Source organism: Caretta caretta, chromosome 2, assembly GCF_965140235.1.
Source record: "Caretta caretta isolate rCarCar2 chromosome 2, rCarCar1.hap1, whole genome shotgun sequence".
Classification (NCBI taxonomy): domain Eukaryota; kingdom Metazoa; phylum Chordata; order Testudines; family Cheloniidae; genus Caretta; species Caretta caretta.
The window spans coordinates 172,978,572-172,990,621 of NC_134207.1; the positions used below are offsets into that span (position 1 = coordinate 172,978,572).

At 39.9% G+C, this 12,050-nt stretch overlaps 1 protein-coding gene across 4 annotated transcripts in view; it reads right to left on the bottom strand.

Moving 5' to 3' along the window:
* Positions 1–12,050, bottom strand: part of CNTNAP2 (contactin associated protein 2) — a 1,645,619-nt gene that overhangs the window by 945,087 nt on the left and 688,482 nt on the right. The window contains exon 1 of one of the 4 annotated variants that reach the window (XM_075125593.1): positions 1,239–1,322. The exons of the other annotated variants lie outside the window; for them this stretch is intronic. The gene's annotated coding sequence lies outside the window, so the exon portion shown is untranslated. Of the gene's footprint in view, positions 1–1,238; positions 1,323–12,050 lie in introns of those variants that run through there. 4 annotated transcript variants of the gene reach the window in all.

Genomic DNA, 12,050 nt, shown 5'->3' on the forward strand with positions numbered 1-12,050 from the left:
AACAAAGCCTGTTGGGGAGAACACTGATAAAAATACAATACTGAGATATTTTGGTTCCTATTGAACACAATGTTGGGATTTTCAAAAGGCATCTATGATGAAGCTGGGTGAAATTTTTTCAGCTGAACCTTTTCCCAGCAAAATAATGCAGATTCTGCAACACCAACATGTTTCTCAAATTTGTTTTGGTTTTCCAAATTGTTTCAGTTGAAATCATGGGCCTGTTTGCCTATCAACATGAAAACAGAGGAGATCTGATTGCTCTCTATCAATAAATCAGGGGTAAACAAGAGGGAGGGAGAAGAGCTATTTAAGATGAAGGACAATGATGGCGCAAGAATAAATGGGTATAAACTGGCTGTGAATACATTTAGGCTGCAAATTAGAAGACGGTTTCTAACCATCAGGGGAGTGAGTTTCTGGATCAGCCTTCCAATAGGAGTGGAGGCAAACATCCTAACTATTTTTTAAAATGAATGGGATTGTATCATGGGTTTGCCTGCAATAGTAGGGGACCGAATTTGATGACCCAGTGAAATATTCCTGTGAAAAAATACAGGACACACAAAAACCAGACAAACCCCAAATTCCAAAAAAGTTGAAATGTTTCATTTAAAAAATGTCCAAACAAAACATTTCCATTTCTCAATTCAAAACAACTTTGTTTCATATTTTCCTTCAAATTTAATAAAAACTTTAAAAAAATTAAACAATGCTTGAAATTGAAATGCATTTCATTAAAATGTTTTCAAGAAAATATTTTTTTGTTTGGCTCCAAACGACTTTCTTTTCTGATTTTGCAGAATTGCCTACAAAATGAAAACTCAGTTACTAACATGGCTCTAATCTAGGGGGAGATAAATGCTCAGTTTCCATTGAATAAATTAGTTGAATGGTTAACTCCACAGGATGCTTTTGAGAATGCATGAGCCAAAAAGTGAGAGATGGGTGAGTGTAGAAAAGAGATACAGTAGCCAGTGAAGAATGAGGACAGGGAGCCAGGGCCAGAGGAAGAAAAGCTAGATGAATGGGAAAGAAAGAAGGAAGAACGGACGGAGGGATGCATGCGGAAGGAAGGACAGAGATAAAGATGGGGGGCAAGAACAGAAAACGGTATTGAGATAATAGAAGAAAAATAAAGAATAAACAGAAAAATAGAAAAAAAAGAGAAAATGCTAAATGTTAAGGTGGGTAAAGTGGCCTATTTGCAGGGGGTGAAAGTAACTTAAAAGACTTACCGGTACTCTGGAGTCCTGATGAGGGGGCGGGGCCTCAACCGGAAGAGGCGGGGCCTTTAAATCCCCAGGCACTTTAAATCAGTATTTAAAGGGCCTGGGGCTGGGGCTGTGGGAGCCCCAGCTGGGAGCCCCGGGCCCTTTAAATCACCCCCTGAGCTCCCAGCTGCAGAGGCAATGGAGAGCCCTGGGGTTTGGGGGTGATTTAAAGGGGGCTATTTAAAGGGCCTGGGGCCACCGCTACCACCCCAGCCCTTTAATTTGCCACTGGAGCCCGGCTGCCGCTACCCCAGGGCTCTGACAACAAGGCTCCGGGGACAATTTAAAGGGCCCAGGCTGGATTAACTTTTTGTGGGCCTGGTGCCAAACATATTTGAGGGGCCCCCTGGGGAAAGAAGAGGCCAGGGGCAAGAGCACAGCGGGGTATGGTGGTGCGGGGGAGGGGGGGGTGGATTGGACCCCAGCTGGAGTGAGGCAGGGGCCAGGGCAAGATGAGCACAGTGAGGCATGGCGGGGCGGGAGAATTAGTCCCTGCTGACTGGAGCAAGGCAGGGGCTGGGAGCTAGGGTTGGTCCTTGGAGCAAGGGAGGGGCTGGGAGTAAACTGCAAGGGCAGCAGGGCTGGGGAAGGGGTAAACAGGATACCCCCCACACACCCCTGCCCACATAGAGAGGGTACCTACCTTCTCCCTGGTTCTAGCCCATTCTCTTTGTCTCTCTCTGCACCAAGCTAAGGGTGGGGGTGCACTGAGAACAGGGCTGGGGATGCAGGGTCTGGGAGGGAGTTAGGGTGCAGGTGGGTATGTGGGGTGGGGGAGGGTGCAGGAGCTCCCGTTTGGTGCTCAGGGTGGGGTTGAGGATGTGGGGGAATGCAGGAGTCAGGGCATGGGGTGTGGGAGGGTGCAGGAGTCAGGGCAGAGGGCTGGGGTTGCTCCCAGCTCCCTGCCCTGAGCGGCTCACGGCAGAGGGCTGGAGGGGGTATGCCCTGATTCGACCCCCTTCCCCAAGGCCCCACCCCCGCCTGTTCTCTGCTTTCTCATGCCAGCAAACAGCTGATTGGCAGCAGGGAGAGAGAGTGAGAGGGGGAGGGGGAACGCAGCACACTGGGGGAAGAGGCGGGGGAGGGGGAAGTTGGGCTGTCAGTGGAGCCTGCCCTGCAGCAGCAGGACAGAGCCCCGGGAGAAGGCAACACCAATAGCTTCTGCCCCCATAGGAGAGTGCGGGGCGCAGAGAAGAGTGGCCAGGGCCCCTTCCGAGTGTGGGCCCTTTAAATAGCCACTGGAGCCCCACTGCCGCTACCCCAGGGCTCCGGCACGGGGCTCTGGTGGAAATTTAAAGGGGCGTACCGGCTTACTTGCACCTCTGCCTATTTGCCTTTCTTTTCAAATAGAACAAGGGCACCCTCAGCACTGTGTGATTTCTACAGTGCCCTTCTCAGGGTGCGGTACCATAATAGAAAAGCAACACTTGAGTGCAGTTAATAAATAGCTTTAGTAAGTAATATTCCTTTAGCTTTCCCTGGAATTGAGAGACTAAAAAACCCTGTATTTTCAACATGCATTGAATCCCAGCTCTAAGGCTCACAATTACATAACGATTTGGGTTCCTCTGGACTCAAGATTAATACTGGAGACAACTAACCTTGAAAACTGTTACTTTCAAAACACTTGGCTGTTTTATTCCCATACTTTGCTCTCATCTTAAGGTGAGCTCTGCATTGTATATATTTTTATCCACAATATAAAGTTTATTGCATATTCAGATTGTATCTCTTTTTTCTACCTAAGAAAAATACATGGCCAAGAGTTTTCTTTTTCTCTTTATTGCTTACACACATCTTCCAACACATCCTTAATATACATCAATATGGCTCATTCCATTTTTCAAAAGGTTACTTGGAATTTTTCAAGTGGAACCATGTTTATAACAGGTCACTTCAACCTCCCTATTAAATCCGGTTAAGTTTACTGTTCTGGAGCCTGGAAGCTATTTTCAACTACAAATTCTATCTTTGGATTAAAAACATGCTGTAATTGTGCAGTTCAAAGACCTAAATCTAAACAATCACCATTGGATCAACAATACATAGACATTACTCATTGCCCTATACCCTCTTTAAGCTTCCTAGCATAATAGATATATATTTTATAATTCATGTAATTGTTTTCTGTATACCAGCACAAAAGGTCTCCATACTCCGTCAGAACTCTATACCATTTAAACGAATGGGAGTTTTGCCATTGCCATAGGAGCTTCAAATAATCTTTAAAGGGCTAAATTCTGCCCTCTTCTGTTCATGCATAACTCCTACTGACTTCAGCTGCATGCATTCAATGACAAAATATACACTTTAAAAGGTTTAAAAAAAAGATAAAGGGAGTTAGGTGGAGGAGAATATTTAGAAGTATCAGAATATGAGAAACAAGATATAGCCCTTCAGTAGTCATTCAAATATATGGAAGACCTATATTTTGTACATATCCTGCAGGACAGAGTATAAATTAGTCAATTTTACACAAATTTGTCATGAAAATTACCTATCTATACACAGGATTTGTGATATTAAAATCCCAAGGTTCAAACCCATCTCGCCTTGTTATGAAGTTTCATTTCAAGGAAATGACTAGTATTAACTGGATATGAGCTGCTAAACAATTGCTGTTTTACATTTCTCCTCAATCAGTACAGTAGAGTATTATCTTTGTTTAATTTACTTGGTGTAATGAAGCATAAAGCTAAAAACCAAACAACCTCCCCCGCCATTCCCCAAGATTGAATTGCTTTCTTTATCCTCCAGCATCCTAATTATTCATATCTTCTAAGCTCAGGAGCATTACTGAGCATCTGTGTATTTTACTAGGAAAATTATAGTTCGTTTCAACTGTGGGGAAGAATCTACGACAGGTGTCCCTTAGGTCACTGTGTGCTACCTGGATGCCATCTGAGAGTGTGTATGTCTGTGTGTTGTTCTCTTTATACAACTACATGATCTTTCTGTCCACAGAAACTTCTTTAGGTGCAGGAAAGAAGGTAGGGAATATCTGGAGAGAAATCCCTTAAAAAATAAATAAAGAGGTATTGTTTAAATAGCTTCAATTCAAGGGAACATTACAGAAGGGAGAATAGTGGGCATTATAAAAAAGATCCTTGTTTCTCAGGACTGCTACCTATGCCCATGGACACCTGTGATCAGCCACATTCCAAGTGATGTTAAAACCATGTAAAGAGATCTACCCACAAGGAAACCAACTGAAGTTAGTGGACCTCTGTAGGATGCTGGACTGGATCCCTTTTACAGGATCAATGCCATATAAAAAAGGGGAGTGAGCCCTTTAAAAGGCAAGTGCCTTGCTACTTTAATTGCTTCTTCCCTACCTTTATTTGTTATAAAATAATAGTTTGTTTTTTGTTGATTCGAGTCACCAATGTCATGAGTCTCACTGGTCAACTTGGTTTTGTTGGTGGGTTTTTTGGTCATTCATATTATGAAAGATTTTGCCATTCTCTGTTTTCTAGTGATTGGGGGGTTCCATGCCATATCAAACTACTGAGAAGTCATTTTCCTTTGGTTAAGGCATTGGGATTGAGGGATGTTGCTTATTTTTGTAACTTGCCTTGGCATCGTTATTTGGGGTTACAATTTAAAGCTTCCTATGGAAGACATACAATAACCACCCTTTGCAGCAAAGCACTCTTTCTATTGTAATCATAATTATTTATATTGTTGTTACACTTATGTATAGTTATCTTCATTTTGAGGGGACTTGAGGTAATAAGTATTTTCTTTTTCCAGTAGGGCTTTTTTATTGGAATTTCCCTCAGAGGAAAAAGCCTAACACTCCAATCCCACACCCCTGAGCTTTAACAGAGCCCCAAGTAAGCGAATGGACTCCTTTAGAATCCAGGGGTCCACCCACATGGAGTTCGATGCTGAGTCGGGGCTTAAGTTTCTAAATGGCTCCAATAAAAGAGAAAAACTCCTAAATTCTGGCTCTGGGGTATAATGTCACACTGTGGAATCGGTGGAGTCAGAATGGGAAAGGTAGAATCTGATTCATCTTCTATTAATTATAGAAAACATTAAGAGTTTTCAATAGTTGCTTATATTTATAGATAACCTCTTCCCTTCTCTTTCAATAGAATTTTTTCACCCAGTTTATAACGAAAGCCAGCCTACTCTACCAACCTTTCTTTCAAGGTAAAACTTCCAACTGGCTGTTTTCTTATTCTGTTATTTTGAGTGACTCAGAATTCATGATGGCCAATTACTAGTTTCAAGTTTCAGAGTAACAGCCGTGTTAGTCTGTATTCACAGAAAGAAAAGGAGGACTTGTGGCACCTTAGAGACTAACAAATTTATTTGAGCATAAGTTTTCGTGAGCTACAACTCACTTCATCGGATGCATTGTAAGTCTTCAATAATCCATAGTTCACATTTTACTGCAATTTCTCAGCTAGCCTTTTAGCATGTTCTGACTCTCCTCAGGCTGTCATGGTGAGATAAACAGACTTTTGACTTAGTACATTTTCATGGGACTGAAAAGGTTCTTATCCTATTTGAAAGGATTTGTCACAAGGATACAATCGTGATTCAAAATTGAAAAGCAGAAAGGAGAATAATGTTTTCTGGTTTCGTTTATACCATGTTGTAGGATTGTTTAAAATTGACTAGGATAAACTTTTGCAGTATCTTTGGATGAGAAATTAACTTTGAGGTATGTAGAATTTTTCTTCAAGAGCACATTTTTTCCTATTTTAATTCTATTTTCAGATTTGTTTAAGTTAGTAGTAGTAGTAGTAGTGTTTGATGGGAATAGTGAGTGAATAATAACTGTATTCATCTGTCTTAAGGACATGTTCAACAATTAAAAAACTAATTAAAACATTTAAAAAAATAAAAATAATTGAAACCAGATAGAAACTTATCTAAATCCATCTTGTAGCTGTTTTTTCCTCTATATGATGTTCCATGATTGTTTTTATTAACAGAACAAAACAAATATATTACCAAAAGGGGTAAAACCAAGGCAAATAGGTTTAAACAAAGGTGAAAAAAAAAGTCACCTAACTTTTCAATAAAGGCCCAGATCTCCAGCTGTGGCTGCAGAACTCATAAGGCAGCTCATATGAGGGTGTGTGTATGTAAAAATATGGCACCCCCAATCTAGTTCTCAAAGGTAAGTTTGAGCAGTCAAATTTTGATAACCTCTGGGGGTGTGTTACAGCAGCCAGTGATTCTCAGGGCACAGGGAAGCCCTGGCCATTTCACCTTTTCTACATCTCCTGGTCTGGAAGCCATGACATTTGCTCTAAACCGTAGCAGATCCTCCCCCCCGAACATGCATTCGATGAAGTGAGCTGTACCTCATGAAAGCTTATTCTCAAATAAATTGGTTAGTCTCTAAGGAGCCACAAGTACTCCTTTTCTTTTTGTGAATACAGACTAACACGGCTGTTACTCTGAAACCCCCAACATTGGTATAATCCACTTTTGGCTTTCTATACTGACTTTGGGCCTGATATGTGGGAAAAAGCAGCTGCAGTGTAGCCCATGATGTGGGCCAAACACTCCAAACCTATTATAAATGTGATAGACATCTGTGTAAAAAAAAGTAAAAAGGTTTAATAAAAAAAATCTATACCAGTCTGAAACCAGGGAGGATAAAGAATCATAACTTCCATGAACTTTTTGCCATCTCAGAAAGATTACACTGAATAGGAGCTTTTACAATAATTGCTTCAAACTAATTTTATTCGGCAAATCTCCAGATGTACATGTATGTCAAGCATAATTTTATAAAGCACTTTTTCCTATTCTTTGACTTGAATTTTAAAAACTGGTCACCTTTCTAGGAAGATGGACTGTTCTGATCATGGTTATTTTGAAAAGACAACAAAAACGGTCATAAGAATGTTTTATATTTCGGTTTCCCAACACTTTCCATTATAAGGATTGTTAGCAGCTCCCCCTATAATAAGGGAATTTCACACAGTTATCTTTTGCAAAGTGCAATATTTAACTTTGCCATCCAAATATGTGGACTCCGTACTCTACTAGAGCTGCATAATCTCTCTTGCTAGTGAACTTTTTTTCCCTTGGTCCACGGTCCTTAAAACAGCAAGTAATCTGGCTCTCATCACTGAATGGGTTTGACACCCTAAGCACATAGCAAGACTAAAAATGCAATTCATGACTCTGAACACTAGAGGAAGTTTAAGAAAGAACTCAACAACAGAAGGAAAGGAGATGAAACTTAACTATTTGTTTGAGCAAACAGAAATAAATGTAATCCTATAGCTTCCTTCCTTACTTCATTTTGCTACCATTCTCATCAATTGTTTCCCCTTTGACAGAGCTAATTAGCAATTTTAAGTGTTTGGGCTATGGCACGCTACTTCGATTTCCCAATTACACAAAGCAAGAGATTCTGGGGATTCAGACATTAAAAGTCTGATTGTAAAGCTGCCCTTTAGGTCAAGGAGTGCTAGCAGCTGGGGACAGGAAAGACTTCTACACAAGTCTTCATCCTCATACTGAAAATCCTGTTTAATAACCAGCAAAGGTGTGTCTACTTAATAGCATGGATGGGGAAAAAGACAGAATGAGGCTAATGATACATTTCTGAGACTGGAAAAGACTTCTCTTGCATTCTGATATCAGATGTTGCCAAGATTATCAATTTCCTCAAAGAAATTTTTTTTCTTAAAAAACAAACCAACCTATCCTTTATCAGCAAATCTTCATGGAGAAGAAAATGTGCTAGTTTTGGAGGGCTATCATAATTAGGTTTTATTCTTAGGGCTTGAGTCGGCCTTCTGGAGACAATTTTACTTCCTTTGTTGCAGCGTGGGGAATTGTACCCCTAAAAGGATTCAACCTGGACATGGAGCACAGGTGATTGTGCCACCACTGCTCTCCATTGTGATTTTTGCCCAAAGAGTGGAACTTTAGTTTACAGTGAAGGAGATGAACCCATTAAGCCCCAGCCTCACCCACTCTCCTTTCCACTGTGCCAGAAGGCTGCACATTAGCCAGCAGAGTAGACTGGGGGAAGGCAATGCAGTTTCCCACTTCCTGGTGAATTTTCCATTACTGCAAGCAACCAGCCTCCCCCCACCCCAGCAGATTCCAGACAGTAAATCAAGTCTGGAGTCATTAATTGCATTGCACATAGAAAATGAGAGGGGGGGCACAGCACGCATATATTCCTCAAATTTATTTACTATATGTCTCTCTAAGCTTTATAAGTGCACCACCATTTCTTTCTCTCTGTGAATCATCTGTTAAGTTTATTGCACCATGACATCTATTCAGGCATAGCAAGGCAACGTAATGATTTCATATACAGCTGAACCTCTCAAGAATTGGACTTGGATTTCAGATGCAGCTAGAATCTAACTGAAACTGACCATTTGGGAAAAAATAAAAAAATAAACTACTTAAAACATGCATCCTCACATAGAGGTGATTTACTGGAAAATGTGTTAATTAAAATAAGGGACAGCCAGTTAAAAGGCCTATACAATTAAAACATGACAACTTTTATACCAGATGACTTATTATCGGATGTTTTTCAGATGTATTGTAACAGATGCTCTTACAACTAAACATAGCAGAGGATATTTAAGGTTATTGCAAGGAAGAGTTTTGCACTGGCTTGAATCAGGGGTTAAGGGGCTACAAAATAATTTTTTCCATATTTAAATTTCTATAGCCCACTCATTTAGATAGCGTAGAGGAGACAAATGGGTTTAACTGAGGTGTAAATGAGCCCAGGAAAACTCAAGGAAAGGCATCTACACTTCATTCTGCCATATTAATGCACAGCTTGTACTATCCTCTTCACCTGAAATGCATATGTGCTGAGACTGGCAAATGGAAAGGGACACAGTCAGCCAGAGATGGAGAAAGATTTCAGAGAACATGATCTGGTCTTTAAGGCACTAAACAGGGACTCAGAAACCTGGTTCAATTCCCAGCTTTCTCCATGATCTTTGACAAATCACTTCACCTCTTCATGCCTTAGTTCCCCACAGGGATAACACCACATCCTTAATTCACAATAAAGAATAAATATGTGCAACATATACTTTAGGAGAGACTCAGATTGCACTGTGAGGAAAGCCATACAATATCAGCAATTGATGGATCATCCACTCTTTATGGAACGATCCTTTCACATCTCACAACACCCTCAAAAAATAGTCACAGAATGTAATGGTGTTGATAGCAGCTTTGGCTTCCCCTACACACTATGCGAACTCCCCACCTTGGGAAGATTCACTTGAACACATCTATGGGATTAGGGATCTATCATGCATATGAATGGATGCACTGTAACAGAGTCAAATGCACTAATAGTGCTTCAGAGAGAGCCAAGAGCTGGTGACAGCACTGCATGCTTAGAGAACAGAGAGGCACATGAAAAAGTAGACAAGAAATATGGGCTGAGATCAATTGAATTTTCTCTTTCTTCCCCCTGAGAATCTTTGGCCTTTGCATAAAATGAGATCACACACTCTGCCCCTTTGGCACCTCTGCTGCTCTCCTTCCCTGACAAGGGGATGGTGAGGAAGAAAACTCTGGACCTCAGAAATAGAGCTTAATACACAACTACTCACATCCCACATGTATCTACAAAGGAGTGTAACATATGACTCTACTATTACATGGATGCTCTCAGTTATTCATCTTTCCTTTGCCATTCGCTGCATGTGCATAAAGAGTGCTCTCATCTAGTGGCTGCATAATTATAAAGCAAGCTTTCAAATTTTATTGCATTGTTATGCAAGGAAACATGCCTATACTGACCAAAAGAAAAATAACAGTATCTGTAACAGATATAATCCCGCATATCCCATCAGGGGGAAAATGACTTGCAAGCACCTCATAATCAATTGACTCTACATGCTCATGCTTCCAAGATTTATAACACAAGTTAAAATTAAATTTAGGAAATTTCTGTTGCATGCAAATTAGGCCATTAAATCATTTTGCAGTTCATGTTATGTATTTTCTGTTATCAGTTGGTAAAAGCAGATCGGGACTGTTTGTCTCTTGAAACCTAGTTCCCTAAACTGTCAAAGCAAACTACACCTTAACTTACTCAAATATTACGTTTGATCTGACATATAGGAAGCTCAAACAAGCCACAATGTAAAGAGTGATTATATTTTCCTCATGGTTTTGATTGATGAAAATTAATATGCTAAATATTTGAGATTTTAAAACTGTGTGAGTTGTTTCAAATATTGGTGTAAATAGTTACTGGTTTATCACTAATGAAGTAATCAATACCATGTTGTATTTCTATAGTTATACCATCTTAGCTATTTTCTTCTTACTACATTTTAAGGTAGCTACATATGTTAAATTATGAATAAATAAATAGTCATAATAATAATGCTTATTGGAAAGAATTGCTTGAACAGGGGATGGTTTTCATGGTTAAGACAAAGGTTATAAATTTGAAAGTCTGGATCAAAATCCTGGCTCTGCCAGACTTAATCTATGATGATTACCAAGTCACATGACTTTGTGCCTCAGTTTCCTCATCTGTAAAATCAATTTATCTACTTCCTTCCCAAGAGTACTGGGAAGTGGTCTTCATTAGTGCTTAGAATAAACTTTGAGATCATCAGAGGAAGGTGCCATGGAAGCGTAAAATATTATATAAAATTGGGAGAAAGAGACAAGACAGTGGGGTGATGAATTCATCTACAAGCTTTGTGGTGTATGCAGTGAGTACAGGACTTTGGGCTGGAACTTTGCGAGTTACAATTCTGGCTCTGATGTATGACCTTAGATTTGATTTAAACTTGTTTGTGCCTCATTACTGGGATAATACATGCCAACCTCAAAAACATTTGATGAGAATTAATTGGTTATTTGAATAGTGCTTTGCTTTCATCTCTAGAGCCTGTGGTTCCACATCCTTGCTCACTTTACAGAACAACTGACATAGATTTTAAGGCCAGAAGGGACCATTATGATCATCTGCACAACACAGGTCATAGAATTTCACCCAGTAATTTCTGCATCAAGCCCAGAATTCCAGTTTAAGCTATAGCACAACTTTTAGAAAGATATCCAGTGTTGATTTAAATATTTCAAATAATGGAGAATCCACTACATCTCTAGGTAAAGTGTTCCAATGCCTAATTATTCACACAAACATTTGCATCTTATATCTGGTTTGAATTTGTCTACCTTTAGCTTCCAACCATTGGATCTCAATGCCTTTTGCTGATCGATTAAAGAGCTGTTTACTCTCAGAAATATCTTCCCCATGTAAGTACATGGGGAACTATGTTTAGACATCAATGGCTAGAGTTCCACATTACCAAATTACACATAATTAATCATTTGCCCAAGAAAAATCTAGGATTAGGACAATGAAGAAAAAATGTAGGTTAGCACTGAAGCAGCTTGCAAGGTATGTGACTATATAATGACTGGCTGCAAGGTCTGGCAAAATCTGGCTTTTCTCAACACCCATTTATTTTTTTGAAAGATCATTTTCCCGCACCAATATATGTGCAAAATCAAACCAAACTGGTAGCACATCTTTTAATTAATCTTTTACTGATTTCCATCTCATAGTGTATTACTTCTTTAATCGTCAGGAAACAACTCCCCTTTTAATGTATTCAATTACTGGTCTTGTACCATGTATTATAATCTGTTTGGACTGCTACATTGTATAACAGTAAACTTTCAAGCTATTTCCACTGTGCTTCACATAAATTCAACTGTGACTTAACTCAGAATGACACAGGCAATGTAATCACACAATAGCTAATATTTCCATTCTAA